Below are 17,952 nucleotides of genomic sequence, written 5' to 3'. Positions count from 1 at the left end.
CTAAGTGTCCATGCAAATAAATTCCGTGGACGCTATCCAGCTTCCTTCGCAAACTCATAAACAAAGCATTACCATCCCGAAGAGTGTATCGCAGTTCCTGAAAGTATATTGCAGTTTCCGGAAGTTATAACGGTCCCCATCTTATTATTTTCGAGTTTCGTTGAACGCCCGAAGACAAAATTGGACCGTAACTGTCCCCAATAAATCGTGGACGCGTCTCGAGTCGGTCAAAATGAGAGGCCACCAATTTCGGAGCGAGTGTTGCCGCAAAACGCGTCCACAAAACTTTTCCAACTATCCCGGATTCCAAAGGGACACATCGCATACATTACGACCGGCGAATCTTGTATCTTAAGTCCCGGCGAATGTTCAAACTAAGTGATTTATTCCGGACTTTTTGAAGTTTGGAAACGTGCCGCCGATATCTTACGTCCTATGTATGACGTTATACAGTCTGGAACGAATGTCGGATCTCTACGAGTTTCGACTGGAATAATAAAGATCTCGGCTTCTAAAGTTCCAGATTAATTTCATATGTGTTTCAGTAATATAGTAATAGTGCTGGCGCGAAGTGATCGTACATGAGATAGATCTAATGTGCTTCAGCTCTGAGAAATTTTCCAAGATGCTTGGAAGTCAAGAAACACATCAAACTTTAGATTTGAATCTATGAACTACATTAATTTTGCAGTAAAGTTTTATTACAAACTCATTTGTTAGTTTAATTCGGTGATCATTCGATCATCACCCTTCTGAAAAGACAATACGAAATTTTATATTAAAATAATTAAGATAATGAAAATAAAATTTCGGAAACATCAAGTTGCAATAATCAAGTTCTCAGCCATCTTTCTTAATAATGTAGTAATAATGTTGGTGCGTTATCATAAGCAAGATGTATATGCTAATACTTTGATTAAAATCCTAATTATTTTTTTAATAATACTTCCTAATGCTTTTCTCTAAGAGAAAGCAAAAAGCGAGAGATACAAATCCATTTTAATTTCCTTTCTGTTAGGATAAACTGATGCAAGATAAAGAAGGAGACAGATTAGACCGGAATACCGTGTCAATCAACGTATTTGTTATTTGGAGATTGGCGGCAAAAAAGGTAAATCAAATTTACTCAGTAATAAATTAACTGTGCGAATGTTAGGAAAATGCCGCCATCTCAAACAGTTGATTTAGTTTGTTCGTTAACATCAATATAGTTCGTCGAAGATAATGCGAGGTTAAACAAATAAGGAAGCAATTCGAAGAACTTCATGTTTATGCTCGTAGTAGATTAAGACAATTGTTTATTTTAATATTTAAGTCTGATGAATGACATTTAATTCTTAATGGAGTGGCGAATTCAAATTGAAACATCTTGAACGTACGAAAATAAGAAATTTCGAGATTAAATAAAATGTAAGACTGTTCTTTAATCGAATTCTCTTCGTATCCGTTTTAAATCTGAATGTTGTACTGAAACATTGAAAATATTTTTATTTATTTTTCTTTCCCGCAACTCACATCTCAATTCGTGTTGTTTCCGGACTTTGATATGCAAAACAAATATAAATGTTACACATTCCCGTCTGCTGTTTTTCGTAGATGTGGAATATATTTGCCCGTTGTAGTTTAAAAATGCCCCAGGTCGGCAAACAATATTAAAAAACTGATAGACATTCTGCCTTCCATAGACTACATTGGGCACAAAATTGAGGCCATACACGAAATGTCAACTTCTATTTTCGTAAATATGCGGTTCTTAATATTTTTCTATGACAAAGTCAGATAAAGTGCACAACTGTAAATTAAAATTTAAAAATGACGTTATCTTGTTTATTTTCCGAACAATTTAAAAAAAAGTATTTTGATCCAATTCCCACTTGAAGAAACAAAACTGACAGACTGCACGACGGAATAACTAACTTCCTATTGTACCTTTCCTTCTGTAAAATATACTTTTCAAGTTCATTCTTTGAGTGTCACCCCTACGCATCATTTCGTTTCCACTTTTTTTTACGTCTTCGTCGGGTAATTACCCGACTTTTTCTTCTGTCTACATGTTCGAAGTACGTGCTTGTCGGTCGGTCGCCGGAACACGGCCACACTTCACCCCCTGCCAAGCTAAAAATAAAACAAAATGCTCTGAATAAAATTTTAGCTCGCTTATTACGAACTGTTTCCTTTAAATCAAACACAGACTGGTTTTTGTCTTCTCTCTACACTCAGAGTCTATTTCAGAATATTATAGGTTAAATTAATGCGGACGCACATAACGTAAAAAAAATATTGTGGTTACATTCATAAATTAATATATGTTCAATAAATGGAAAATATACAATGATAGTTTGTCCATTTAGCAGAATGAGAAATTATGGAGACGTTGGTGGTTCTTTAGCGTCAAGTAGAGGTGGAATAGAATGAGGAATAGGACGAAATTGACCATCTGATTAGATCAATGACATCAATGAGTGTCGGGCTAGTTTTTAAAAAAATGGAACTGATTAATGTATTTTATAATCTTGTCTTTAATTGCTACAAAAAATTGTACACCATAAATGGCCACTGAATATATTTTGTATGTCACTGAGTTACTGAGTGTATAACAAATTATTCAATTCACTCATTAACTTCTGTATTATACTTACTACATTTTGTTAAAACATTATTTCCAATAGATTCAATTTAATTTAAATTTAAAAGTCATAGTCATATAAGGAGGTACAAACTTAATTTCATTTTTTGTTGATTAATCATCATATATTTTTCAATACAGACAGAAGATTGGACACGATTAATGCACAATAAGATCAAACATAGAAAAGTTGGCAATCGCTCATTAATCATGGGTAAAAACTTTTTAGTTCCAAACTTTATTGTTATTTACTAAACGTCTTATGTCATAATATACTAGATTGTTGTCTAATTGTACGTTGTGTATTTATTTGCTTTAAATATTTAAAACAACATGTGACTCTATTAATTACACTGATTCTTCATTCGTTACCAGCACACCCACACGTAATCTAAATTCCTAAATAGTTTCCGCAAATTAGGAACAACTACGGCAGGAAACTTTATGAAAATTAATGAAACAAAACGAAGAAAGAGTTACCTTGTCATTTGATTTATCGTCGCTAATACCGAACATAATTAGATGGAAGACTGCCGTCACGAGAACCGCTCGTTAAACAATATTAAAAAACTTTTATATGGACTTCTCAACTAAGTGGATACGCAGGTGGTTATGAAAAAATTCCATCATTCAATGAGAAACTAAACCCCAACTTCCGTGTACTATTGTCTGTTTAGAAGCATATGTCACTTGGTTAATTTAATCAGATACGACCAACTTAAACGAGAATCGATTAAAGAAAACAACAGAGTTTAGGTGTATTAGGTAATTATTTTTTTTGTTTCCAGAAAAAACTTTTACGTATCAAAAAGTAATAAAAAATGAATCACAATTTAATATTTCTTTTGATTATAAAAATATTCCTAATTTAAAGTCCTAGTGGCAATAAATTGCACAGCTGTAGAAACCTGATAATGATAATAGCGTTCACTACCTATATTTGAGTCTCTAATACGTGCAGTCTATTAACAATGGGCCCCTTACTTAGCGGGGACCGGACATAAGGAAGTAACGTCGTCTATTTATAGGGTACCAATAAAAACCCGGCAAATGTTGGAATACAGGATGGAACAAACGCGACTCAAATCCCGGGGAAACGCAGTTAATTTTGTATGTGGGGTGGGACCCCTGCAACTAATAAATTCAATTTATTGAATGTGTGGGAAAGAGGCATATGTATGTAAATGGAATTGCGAGGGTATAAATAAATAAGGTTTTTTAATGCAAGAAAATGTATAATTAAAGTGAATTAGGGTGACTGAAAGTTATTCGGGTTTAAGATGGAATTCTAAGGGAACTACCCTTATATTGCCTTATGGTCTTTTATCAATCCAGCCCAACAAAAATCAGTTATCTTCTTGTTTTGTTAAAAAAATTACATGAAATTATTTGTTTGCTGAATGTGTTTAAAAAGATAAAGATATATTTATATACAAAATAGTTTACACACTTTAAATTACGTGTTAGATGATATATAAGCTATAAAAATCTTATTCTCTTTGTCATATATGTTTCTCATGATCAGCATACACAATTTCGGTTTTACCGTCGTGCATTCTCACAATTGGAAATCTCTTTTCGAGCACTTTCATCCTGCGCCACCGAATACGCAATGGCATGTCTTCATCATACACAAGGCGGTATATCTGGCCCTAAATTCGACGTATTCACTCAAGTATAAACCGTAATCCGTGTCGCATCGAAAATGCAGCCGGCAGAAGCCGGGAATCAATTTGAATTTAGAAAATGTCATGTGCGAATGGGAAATACGTTGCTTTTGGCCACTGACAGGTGTGCGGCACTAACTGTTGATGGATATTAGGGGATGTTCTTATTTCTCGAGTATGCTTCGAGTGCATTAAAATGACGGCGAAGTGTCGGCGTCTCGTTCCAATATCTTACAATCCTAAATCCATAATCCAAAAATAAAAGATAAAACGGGGGCGCCTTTATTTTACTCGTTTGAGAAAGTAGAATATTATATTACCCAACTATGGATCTTACCTTTAGCTAACGGTTAACGGGACCATCTGAAAAACAATAAAAATTGATTATTAATAGACATGCTACGAGTATATAATTTTATTGATCCGTTATGTTAGACGGGCCAATTATTTATTTATTATACTAGTTTACAATATAGAAAACGTATTTAGTTGTAACCTAATATAAGGTTTCTAGTCTGAAACTAGGGCTCTGGCTCTTAGAACAAGCTCTATTCTAGTCGGAATTGAATGTGGTATTCTGTTCTGCATATATATTCCGATATGCCCAATGTTTATTAGAATTATCTATCAAATTACCTACTGGAGATTATGGGACTATTGGTAAACATTAAATTAAATTTGGATCTAAAATATATTGAGATAAAATTTATGACACCACAGATAAGGACTCATGTTATTTGATGTGATACATACAGATTTTCATTTTATTATATTGGAGTATTATGAATAAATGATTTATAAGATCAGAAAAGTAAGCAATATGAAAATATTTCAAATTTGTATATTATTTTTAAGTGTTAAATAAGAAAGGTGGAGAAATAGGATTGAACACTGACATTTTATGTAATTTCTTCATATTTATCTAGATACTAAATAAAAATGCCTTTAATAATGCACTTATAGTTAATAAAGTATCATCATTAGAAGTCAATTTCATTTACATATTAAGTAAAACAGTAAAAATAAAGCAAGCACTTCAATTCACCGCTGTCTAATGTTTGTTATGATATTGTAGTCGCAAATTTTAGTTTTATAAAATTTTATATATTACCTACGTTCATACACAATCACTAACTGTAGTCACTATAGCACTCAAATAAAAAATTAAAGTGATAAGTAGATACTATATCTATATAAGCAAATAAAACAAGAAGTGGGGAAATGTATGTATAAGAGAAGGTAATGTACATAATAAAAAGTGAATTCAAAGTTGGGCAATGGGACGTTACTCTAAAATTAAATCAAGGTAATGAGAAAATCCAATCACATATAAAAAAAGATGAAATTTTTAAAACACATTTAAATTAAAAATTAAAATTAATAGTTTTAAATGTTATATTACGCTCTACCTTCATATTTAAACTGACCGGTGTAAACAATCCTTTTTACAAAGACATAAACTGGGTAACATATTTTTCATTTTGATATTGGAGAAAGATATTATTTTTGTTGTCATCCTCTTCAAGCTACAATGCATCATTTGAATAAGTACTCCTCTTCAAACTGATTGGCATCTTTATGTTGGTGTTTTATTTGTTTGGGTATGTTATTCGTTGAAATTTAACGTAATATATTTTTATTGAACTAAAATTATATATTTTATGTGTTTTGAAATTACATTATTTTTATTTCTCAAATTTGTGATGCAATATTTTTTACAATTGGTCTGTAAGTAATCTATCTTCTAATTAAATAAATATTTAATATTTTTTAATTTTCTATTGGACTTCACTTAGTCATTTACGTTAGAAATTATATCACATGACGAGAACGCTGGATAGACTTTACCTTTAATCTAACACCTAATATAAATTTACGGCTAATATTAGCTGGATCAGAAATGTCGACGTGCCCATGTATTCTCTATCATAGTCTCTTTCATAAAATTTACATCACATAATCGATTTTCCAGGTCGCAGCCTAAAACGACCGAACGGACCCTTCCTGTTTGTGGTTGCATGCTGCCCTCCAAAAGCACTAATTTAAAATTCTTTTTCCACAGACTGGCCTTCCAACGCAATCTGCGCCACTTCAACCCTTCGACAAGATACATATTTTAGGTTAACTGGATAAAAAACGCTTTATTATGCTTATCATATATACGGCGCCGTAACGCCTAATGGCGTCTCTAATTGTGTACAAATGTTGGGGGTTTCATAGAAACCAGTGTACTGAATAAGGGGTTGGAATTTTCATAAATGTATACGATGTATATCATAATACGGTGGTTTTTTTAATGATATAATAATACAAAAATATGCTTTTTCCTTATATCTTTCAAATACATCTGTTTTAGTCTATAGACTTTGTTTCCAAATTTTCTTTACATCAATATAAAATATGCGGCTGGTTGTTCAATGGCATTAACAAAAAGAAATAAAGGAAAACTATCTAATGTTGATGAGTAACGTCTCTAAATAATTTTGAAATTGACTGTTCGTCAATTATGACATGCTTGTGTAGGTGCAGTTATTTATAAATTTGTTGACTAACCTAACAAGTAATAATAGTTTTCCCCATACCATTAACAAATGTTGTTGTTATGATCAACTATTTAAATTCAAATTCAATGCAGCTGCATCAACCAATATTAATTTCATATTTGAACGTTTGATTTATGGAAGTTATTGATTAGTAGATACCGGATTCAGTCTCAAATGCTCTTGATGAACTCAGATAAGTATTAACTGTATTTAGACTGGGTGTACGATTTATGTTCATGGCAAAAAATATTCTTTTCCCTATCATAAATAAATAGCATATAATCAATATTTATTATTTAAAAAGTTGAAAACAATAAAACAAATGTTTTTAACAATTTATTAACTCGTCTATTCCAGGAAGTTATGAAGATAATCTTCATATCAGAAATAAATGCAGTTGCATGTTTACCACAGCTTTTATAAAGAAACTTCTTTATGATCTTAAACGAAGATCAAACGATTGCCACAATAAAGTTGGCAACATCTGGAAAACTAAAGAAAGAAAAAGCAGCGAGTCTGTCAACATATCCTGAAATAAAAAAAACTTATTACTTAATTTCAAAGTTTTATTGGATTACGTCTTGGTGTCACGTAGCGTCGGAGACAATTTAATCGCGGTGAAGTTTAGTCGAAAACAGTCGACGCGGATTAGTAACTTTTTAATAAATATTGTGTAAAACACGGACCATGACGTTTAATAATACTCCCCGTTAAAATGATGAATTTAATAAAGACGACAGCAATGTCTGTATTCACAGTCATAAAATCACAATTCTATCATTGCCACGATCTAATTTAATACTGTATTTGCAATACAATACAATCAATCGACTATTGATTGGTATTGTGATTCCCCTATTATAAATTATTAGTTACTGAATCAAAACAAAACACTATGGTTTATGCTTCATTACCAATTCAGCAACAAACCATTAATTCAATGAAACAATTATTATTTATTTATTTTGTATAATATTGTGATTATTGACGTATAAGGAAGATAATTTGCAAGCTGAAAGTGACATTTTGATATTGATTAAATTTTTGGATGAGAAAAATTACTCCCTGTACTCAGACAGAATTTTGGGCTCTTTATGGGCTAGTAAGCGGTTTTTTTTATTCTTGGGTAGCTTGACAGTAAAGCTGGAACCCTCTCAGAGTTCCAAGGACAGGGGCTAACGAATCTAAAATTTTTGAATGCAGGAATTTCGGGCTCTTTATGGGCTTCCTATTTTTCGAGTCCAAAATTCCCATATAATTTTTATGCTGTGCAGCTTTTCTCACCTTATATTTTTGATCTCTATATAATTTAAATTTTGGTATAGTTATGATTACAGCTTTTCGTCACCTAGACGGGACAAGTTTGTACCGGTTGAAAGAATTCGTTCATTTTGTGACAGTTGAAAAATCACAAATGAATGAACGGAACTGTAATTTGTAATAAAAAAAATATTCATGTATTATAATGTGATTTATTTTTGCAGGTAACTTGACAGTATTTAACATTAATATTATTGTTTTAATCTGTTCATGATCAATTGGAAATATGTTTTTGAAATATTTAATAAACTAAACTAAATTAGTTATTTGTTTGGAAATTTGTCATATTATCGGTGTGAAACATTTATAACGAATAATGATGTCACCAGGATTATACATTTTATCACTCCAGGATGTCGAATGAATAACAGAGCCGTTTGTTTTTAATCTATTCGACAATATTCCCCATTTCGCGATGAACGGAACAAATTTGCTAATTAAACCAAAGGAACCCCCGCAACATGCGGAATGAACGAAAACAATCAATAATTCTGTTTATGAATATTACAGTTGGGCACGTTATCAGATCAGTCGATAGTTATTTACATAACGGTCTGACATTGTTTATGTGAAAATTGAGTAAATAAGTCATGAAAATTTGTCTTCAATTACATACAAGTTAATTAAACATTTTAAATACTAACTAACAAAATAAACAACAATAAAATGAATTGTAAATTTTGTCGTGGTGGGCAAATATTTGCTTCTCACATGTGAACTCACGAGTTAGTTAAGCGTAAGCAGATTAGATTTATTTTAAAATGAACCAAATAAAACTTTCGTGCTTAATTGAAACGGGGCACAAGAAATGCTGCAGAAATAATTAATCTGTCATCTGAATAAAATTCATTAAACTCGCCATGACTGATTGATTTTATTTCCGTAACACATTTATTATTTAAATGAGACTGGTGGACTAGTCCTGTCCCCAATAACAATTTAATTGATTGGACAAAATTCACTCGAATCGGTTCTTTTAATTCAATCATGCAATCGTAATGTGCCTCGTTAACTATAATTAAGACGGTCAATTGGTGCGTTTGTCTAACAATGTTTAATTGGTTACAATTGATTTTGCATTCGAATAAATAACGGGACGCTCTTTACGGAATATAATATGTATTGATTCAAATTAAATAAATAAAACATTGATAACATGCTTCATACGTTTGGTCTTGTGCTTTTTTGTATTTGAAGTTGCTAATTTTAAATTTGTTTAAACTTCAGATACAAACAAACCCATCGAATCTCGTTAAACATATATTTTATAACGTATTATATATAAACGTATAACGACAACTGAAATAAGCATTACTACGACAATAAAAAATATTAATTTTAGTGATAAGTTGGTCATCGGATACCATTAGTAATTAATATGAAAATCTTTTTAAATGATGTATCACAAGCCCCTGGTTTCTATTGGGGTTTATAACTAGCATTTGAAGGGAGTTCAGTGTAGGGGTGACTTTTTTTCATTTCGTGACATAAAATTGACGTTTCTGAGTGTTTAAAAATATTCTCAATAACTGAAATAATGAATTTATTTATAGTCCCACACAGTATATGAAACACAAAAGTGACAAATGTTCCAATAAAAGATAATAAGAGATAAGGTGTTGTGACAAATTTACGGCAATTACGGAAGTATACGACAAATATAAATATATTATTTTTAATTTGATAAAGCTGGCTGATATTACATTAATTTGGCAAAGAATATTATTCTTAAAAACCCTGGGGGTGCTTTTAAAGCGTAGTACTTTTAATTGTAATTGACGTAGGTCGAAGCAGAAAGGGAGATCCATAGAACCGAAGAGGTATATTGGAAAACTTGGTTTGACGCGGATCAAAGTTTAATATCAGGGAATTATTATAGATATACGAGTAGAGGCAGATAATAATATTTAACTCCGTTTCCCGTATTTCGGCCAGCATTTTAAGGTCCAATAAACCTCTATTATATTGATTTAGTCGATATTTTTGCGTACACTTTACAATACAATACGTACAGGTTTAATGGATCGTGGTAATTTCGCTCTATTTACAATCGTTCTTAATTAATTAAATGCCGTTTATGCAAAAACGAAGCGATGCGGTTATTATACATGCAATTAAGGCATGCATTTATAACATTTATTTTAGGGAACTGTTTGCGTTTTTGTTTGGTTAGCAAATATGCTTAATTGGTCCTCTAAAATTGATGTAAAAATTTAATTTTCATTCAGTTCTCTACATTTTAAAACATTTTGTGTTGTATGAAAATTAAAAACTTTATATAGCCATACATTAATTATTAATTTTAATTAATATTGTTATATTATAATCATTATAATGCTTAAAAAATCTAAAAATGGAATTTAAAATTCCCATTGTTGTAAAATTTCAAACATATGATTAACAATTAAGAATCATTAATATTATTAACAATATTATTCAATTAAAAAGGTGTTTAATATATATTATACTTTAAACAATAAATTCAAGATTCCTAAAAATTGTGTTTTCAAATACCCAATCAAAATGTAGTCCAAAGGAGTTAAATCTGGGGATCCTAGTGACCAAATTTTTCTACCACTTTGTCAACCTAGTATCCTTCCAGATAACGACCCACTTTTCTTGTACTAAGAAGATTTTAGAGACTTAAAAAATGTTTTGAATTTAAAAAGAGGAAAGTTATGTCCAAAACACAATGAAGTTAGCTTTACATGTGTCAACTATCTAGTCCTGAATTTAAAATTTATTTTTTGGATTCTTAGAATAATTTTTTCTTATTATATTTTGATAATTATACGTGAACTAAATCTTTACTACATTTAATCTAAATATTTGTCCTTCACATAAAAAATTGGCAGTAAATTAGTCTCTGTACTTTCCTTACTAATAATAATGTTTATAACTTCACATTTTCAATTTTATTAATTTTATTTACGTAAATGAATGAAATAAATTCATATAATCCATATTAAAAATTATGTCTAATGGACCGACAAAAGAATACCATATACTTTTGTTTAATAATTTCACCATTCACTATGGAGTATTTTTTTCTCTTACATAGATGAATGTACACGACTATATCTGATGTTTATAAAACCCTATGGCATTTCTTTCATCCAACCATGGCACAATCGTCCGCTGTCCTTTTATAACGCACTATTAAACGAAGTGCACGTCTCTGACCAATGGATTATTATCTCAGCGCTTTTGTATTAAAGGTCCCAATCCCGGAGACAAAACCGAAGCCGTAAAACACAAAGCCAACCCGGAATAAAAATCCCTCCATCTCTGGAGGCTTGAATATAACGTTTGCTCGATAATTTCCTTGGCAATTTCACACTGAATAAAGGATGATTGCGACTCCCAATTAAAAAGTCTCTTTCGCCAGCCAGAAGAGCTCGAGTACACTTTTCCAACCCCCGCCGTTATGCTGATAATAATGGCTAACGGCTATGGCTTTGTACAAGGAGTTCATCTTCTATGCTGGATGGAGCCCTCGTTAACGCTCTTTTATGCGTATATATCTAATTTTATGACCCGTATAGCGTTTGTGCATGTGTGATATTAATCGCGAGGAACAGTCATTAGACACTGCTTCTGATCAGCTTTTAATGACCCTACGGACTTGTAAGGGGTTCACCATCATGATTGATTCAACACATTTTATATTCAACTGAGTTTTAAAATTTACAGATTTTATTGTAACATGCAAATAACACATCATAATTACATATGCACAAAGCACGTTGAGGTTAATAATTCTGCAACTTCTATGGCTTCCGCATATATATTCAATATGCTGTAATTAGATTAAATGATTTTCTATTTTATTTTATTACTGTAGCGATCAACTGGATATATTAATCAGTAATCCATTTTTACTGACAAGTTTTATAGAATTAATTACTTAATATAATAATTTGAATAAATAATGCTTTAACACTTCTGTCAATTTTATGCCCAAAAGTCATTTCATTTGACTTATGAAATTCAATTAATTTTGTATCAGTTTCAAATAATAATTCTAGAGTTGTATTTAAAAGTCAAAAACTATACACTGTAAGTACAAAACAACTGTTATATCTATATTAGATTTCACATTTATATTTGTATTTTGCAACTCATTTTTGCAAGTATGCCTTATGTATAATTTTTATCTAAATATTTAATTTTGTTTGATATTGTGACAAAAGATAGAATTACAGGATTACTAAATTACTAAACGGATCAACATTTGTTCCAAAGATAAATAAGTTCAGCCTTTAATTACGTGCCTCGGGGCATGTGAATCAATTAAAACAAATTAAATCGAAACAAAACAATTGTTATACAAAAAAATAATTGCGCAAACAGGTTAAACATTTAAAATGGAAACCAATAAAATTGTCATTAATTTTTTAAAGATGTCCCATGGTAACAAAATGAACTTAGTCCATTTACGTTCATAATATGCTATTTATTATTCATGCTTTCAACTTTGACTAAATGTTTCAGAACTACCATTAGAAGGCTTCCTTAATAAAGCATTAAATTCGTTACAAATCATGAAATAGAGTATTGTATAAACTCATATTATAATGAACAAATGAATTGAATTAAAAGGCTGTGGTAAAATCTTTGATGTTTGAATTTTTCATTTTAATAAATGAATACTCAAAAAGTTATTCTTTTTCACAAACAGATTTTTCCATTAAACTTAGTGTGGACAAACAAGCAATTAAATTTATATTGAAGTCATAGTTTTCTCTTGTGTAACCCAGTTTGCATAATAAAATTAATTTGACACTTGCCTGAAAAATGTTTCATTAATTTATTTAACAAGGCACGAGGGCAAACAGTTTTAACATAAATCAAATATTGACATAAAACTTGGTTAAATAACCTCGTTTCAGATTGTTTAGGGGTTGCAATTGATGTAGCACTTAATATTATATATTCTGAGAGTCTTAAATTTCTATTATCTTACCTTCAGTTAATCTTAACTGGTGGAAAAGTTAGGTTCTGAAACAAAATAAAATATATTTTAAATATACATTAAAATTAAAACATAGACTAAATTTAGAAATATATGTAATGTGTGTATTGTTTTTAATGAATTCTGGATTTTTAATCTGAGAAATACTAGATTAACAACTGTGCTACATTCAAGTACATGTGCACATATAAACCTTATCACCACTATGATTAAATGCCATTACAACAGCTAACTTAAGAAAAACATCACTCTTCTATTAATAGCAATAATTCTAGGAAAGGAACATGACTCAATGGCTAATGCCGTATTCGGAATGGCCATCACGTACCACTCTTACATGAAGACCGGCGTTCCGTCGTGTATGATTAAAACGTGAGAACATAATTAACTTATAGGTTAGTGGAAATTATGACGTGCATCAACCCGTACTCAATTAAAATAACGACTGTGCATGTAACGGTCTAATGAAGAATTTCAATTTCCGACTGAATAAAAAATAATAACTACGCCATTCGTTAAAATTCTGCTCGTTTGTTATTAATGAAGTCCTTATTATTTACATGGCTTGGACGCCTCTTTATGTGCATTTTATTGTCTCAAATTACGGTTATGGCGTTTACAGTGCAAGTAGAGCGGGAAATTAGGGTTAAGTAAGTAAAATAAATGCTATTTTATTCTGACATAAAAATACATACGCATGATAGAAGTAATTAAATAAAAATATAATACAATGGTTTAATTGGATAAACTAAATTAATGTCATTAACGTATAAATTAAGTATTAAAATAAAATTAAAATAATTACGAATATTTCACGGAAAACAAATTTAATTAAATATGTGACATACATATTAAACAAAATTACTATTGAACAATATTTACAAAATTAATTATTATAAATATATTAATATCAATATACAACCACTCACACTATAATCAGTTTTATCTGTAAATTATTTTAAACTGGTAGCTTAAAAATTATAGGATATTATTATTAAATAAATTTCTTGTATTATTTTAATAGTTTTCTTTGTAGAAATTATTTTTACACGACATAATTACTTCATACTTTTTCTATATTTTAACTAATTCAATATTTTTCATATGTATGTAAGAATAAATTATTTAAAAATGTGTTTCAAGGATTATAATTTTAATTAGAGAGTTAAAATTAAAATATTTAGTATGAGCCTAGTTTAATATTTTTCTAACTACCTACACTTTTAATTTATACAAAGAGTTTAATTACCTAATTGTAACTGTTCAAAGTGCTAAAAAAAAAAAATAAAAAACAATCCTAATTAAATTATATTCAAGTATGTAGTTTGTATTATATTTTACAATTATAAAGAAACAATTATTTTTAAAAATTAAAATGAAGTATATAATGATAAATTGCATTTTTATAAAAGTAATTTGCCAAGAAAAGTCCTCATATAGGTTGCAAAACTCGTTTTCCTTATGTATGAATTAAAATTACAATTTAAAAAGGAATAAACAAATACGAAGGCTGAATATAATTATTCCACATCAGTTCATCAGCTAAGTAAACCATCAAAGAATTTCCAGTAAGAAATTTGACTTCTTACTTCCCATATAAATTAAATATTTGGACAGCTTCCAATTATTCAAACTTGGCTTTCCAGCTCGACCGAATTTCTTTTACGAACTTCGCTTCACACTCTTTATCTAACAAACCGAAACCCAAACAGTATAAGAGAAAATTATGTATATATGAATAAATTATGTATTTTAATATCTTGCTGGTATGAAGACACCGGTGTTTCTCTGCCTTGACAATACGAGATATGCCGATTTAAATTAATGGTTTTAGTTTACAATGGACCTCCATGCATAATACTATCAATTTAGTGGTGTTTAATGGGTTGTCCAAAGGGAAATCGGCACAATATCGATACAGAATCGGTCTCAGAATAAGATTATTGTTGCTCTGCAGAAGGGAAGTTTATTACAACCGCATTGTGATTACGTAATAACCAGAAACGCCTTAGTGAAAAGATCAATGACCCAATAGACGACCGAGGTGTTTTACTGTACGATCTCGAATGCATCGAGCTACATTCAGTGCTGTATTATTGTTACACGTATACTTCGGTAAATCGAAAAATGGTCGCATCAATAAATGAAATTTTATTATCACGGATTGTGACTAGAATTTTGCAACAGCAAAAGTCATACTCAGTAATTTTATCAACCTTTGTTAACCTTTAATTATGTTATTTCAGGATAGGAATTGCTCATTCAATGTATTTGTAAACATTCTTGTTTAATTAAAGTTTAAAGTAAGCAACAACAGTTCGTAGAATGTTTACTCTGATAATTACATTTCATTCGAATTGCTAAATTTATAAATAATTGTTATCTCTCTCAAAATAAGTTATTTTACTCCCATTTGCAGAGTGAACCAACTTTATTGACTTTGGCTGTAACAAACTTTTCCAGACAAGATAAAGACGGCAAATCAGGGGCTCATTTTTAAAAATATTTGATTCAAATTAATATTTTGATATATCTGACCGTTAAATTATCTTTATCTGAAATATTTATTGTCTTTAAAAACCAAAATTTTATATTAGAAGCAAAAACTTGTAACATAATTACTAATTTTCAAACAAATTTACAAATAGTCAAGATACGTTAATAATACTTTTATCATAAATCATATTTGGTAAATATATAAATGGTGTTTACCTTAATTAACATTTTACTAGTTTGAGATATATAATATAAATAGGTTGATTAAATGAATTTAAGTTATTTATTAACTAAGATTGCGATATTCATCAAGTAATACTTAAAATGTTTGAAACAAATTACTGAATTATCTAGTAAATCCATTAGTCTTCAAAATTAAATATCAATTTAATAATTAACTATTTCCGCGAAGTTTCAGAACATTGTATGTTCAATCTATTCACATAAATCGGCACACGGTTGACTAAAAGGCTGAAAATCGCATGGGTTTGGAAATTACTACGAAGATAAACTTTAAATTTTATACTTCAGTTACCTCTTAAAACAGCTCGAAACTCCCCCGGATTCGTAGGTGGAAAAGTTACGGAAAAGTGGATTAAGTAATCGATACACGATCTTCTATGTGTTTGTGTATATGTGTGTGTGTGTGTGTGTGTGTGTGTTATTTTTACACCTTTTGTAATGTGATCCCATTTCTTGCCACACTTTTCTTAATTAATTTTGAGGGAGTACACATTGTGTTGTTTGTTATTGACTGTACTAATTATAATTGAGTCGGGTAAATACGCACTGAATGAAATATCCCAGAGAGACATCAAAACAAGCATTTGAACAGAACTTCTCGAGTATCTTGAAGATGTGCCATTAAATTATAATAAACGCACTTCGTCACTGTCTCCTTAATCCCAAATGTTGTTGAGCATTTACTAAATCTCAGCTTCTTAAAAGTCAGTTCGTTTTCTTCTAACATAATAAACCATTCGGTTTATGATCGCATTTTTATGTTTATTTTGTCCTTGTCTTTTAATAACCGACTGCATCGTACGGCCGTAATAAAACCCAAGTGGTTTTTAATGTCAACAACCCTCCTGTTGGTCAAGAAAATGTCGTGTTTTATTGTATAACTTCTGGTCTTTCTCACTGTGTTAGTGGCCAATCGATTCGCTGGGCAAAATCTGCGGTTTAGGTCCTGGATATGGCGCATAGTTGCAAATAATATCGATATTTAGGTTTATGGAATTGTCAAAAGTAATGTTTTCGTATCCAGTAAAAGCAGTAAATGGCAACAAATTCTTTTATCGAAACAACAGTGTTGTGAATAATATCACAATGTAGTACATATATAAAATTGAAATTAGTTAAACACAATTTCAACACATATTTCATAATTTATTGTATTAAATTTTATTTATGTGTTTACATATACTTTGATTTCATTGATTATTAATCATTTTCTTAGATTTTTTGTCTTAAAACTAAATTTTACATTATTATCATATTTTTTTGTTCAGTAAGATATGTATTTAATAAATTGCTTGTATAAATAAATTGTATACAATATATATAAAAATATTTGAAATATTTTGTGTAAAATACTTACAAGTACTGCAGTCAATACGTGCTAAAAATAGGTTTTAATATTATAAAACCCACAATATTTTATAGATAATCCATACAGTAATTAATTTGACGTATAATCACATTTTTATCTTAAATTTTGTTTAAAAATAATATATTTTATAAATTCGCCCTAACTAATTAAACAGTAGATTTAGTACAAAACTTTAATTTACATAAGTAAATAAATAAATTTCAAATTAAAAATTTGAGATTATCTAATGAAAGAGACTTTTTGGAATAAAAAACCTATTCAATAAAAAGTTTTATTTATTTTATTAATTCAACAACAAAAACTAAAACTGCATTTCAATTTAAAAATTGAACAAAATATTAATTAACTTTAAAATTATGTTAAATCTGATAAAATACGAGAAGAATTTGCTCACAAAATCCATTATATATAAAATGTTCGTCCATTAAACATACTTATTAGCTAATTTTTAAAGCTGGTCTCTCTGAATCAGCGAAAAAGAATGACCAAAAAAAAAAAAAAAAATGTTAAAATTCGTTTCAGTCCGTAAATATTTTACATGACCGGCGGCTGTGAATTTAAAACGGATGACTCAGGTACGACTGCATATTTGCCTGGAGTCAATTTTCCGAGAGCACGCCCACTTTTTTTGTCTTTTTGTTTGATCTGTGTTGTGTCTTCGAGATGGAGGGTTTTTAATATTTTAAGCTGAAATGCTCGTTAAAAATGAACCT

At 29.9% G+C, this 17,952-nt stretch overlaps 1 protein-coding gene across 3 annotated transcripts in view; it reads right to left on the bottom strand.

The window, feature by feature from the left end:
- Positions 1-17,952, bottom strand: part of LOC109595842 (amphoterin-induced protein 2) — a 72,637-nt gene that overhangs the window by 35,907 nt on the left and 18,778 nt on the right. For 2 of the 3 annotated variants that reach the window (XM_049970148.1, XM_049970150.1), the window contains exons 2-3: positions 13,123-13,157; positions 4,631-4,656 (exon numbers count right to left, since the gene is read on the bottom strand). The gene's annotated coding sequence lies outside the window, so the exon portion shown is untranslated. The remainder of the gene's footprint in view (positions 1-4,630; positions 4,657-13,122; positions 13,158-17,952) is intronic. The other variant, XM_049970149.1, reaches the window with a different exon arrangement.

Source organism: Aethina tumida, chromosome 7 (genome assembly GCF_024364675.1).
Source record: "Aethina tumida isolate Nest 87 chromosome 7, icAetTumi1.1, whole genome shotgun sequence".
In the NCBI taxonomy this organism is placed as follows: Eukaryota; Metazoa; Arthropoda; class Insecta; order Coleoptera; family Nitidulidae; genus Aethina; species Aethina tumida.
The sequence above is the reverse complement of the archived record's forward strand: the minus strand, read 5'-3'. Positions and strand labels throughout refer to the sequence as shown.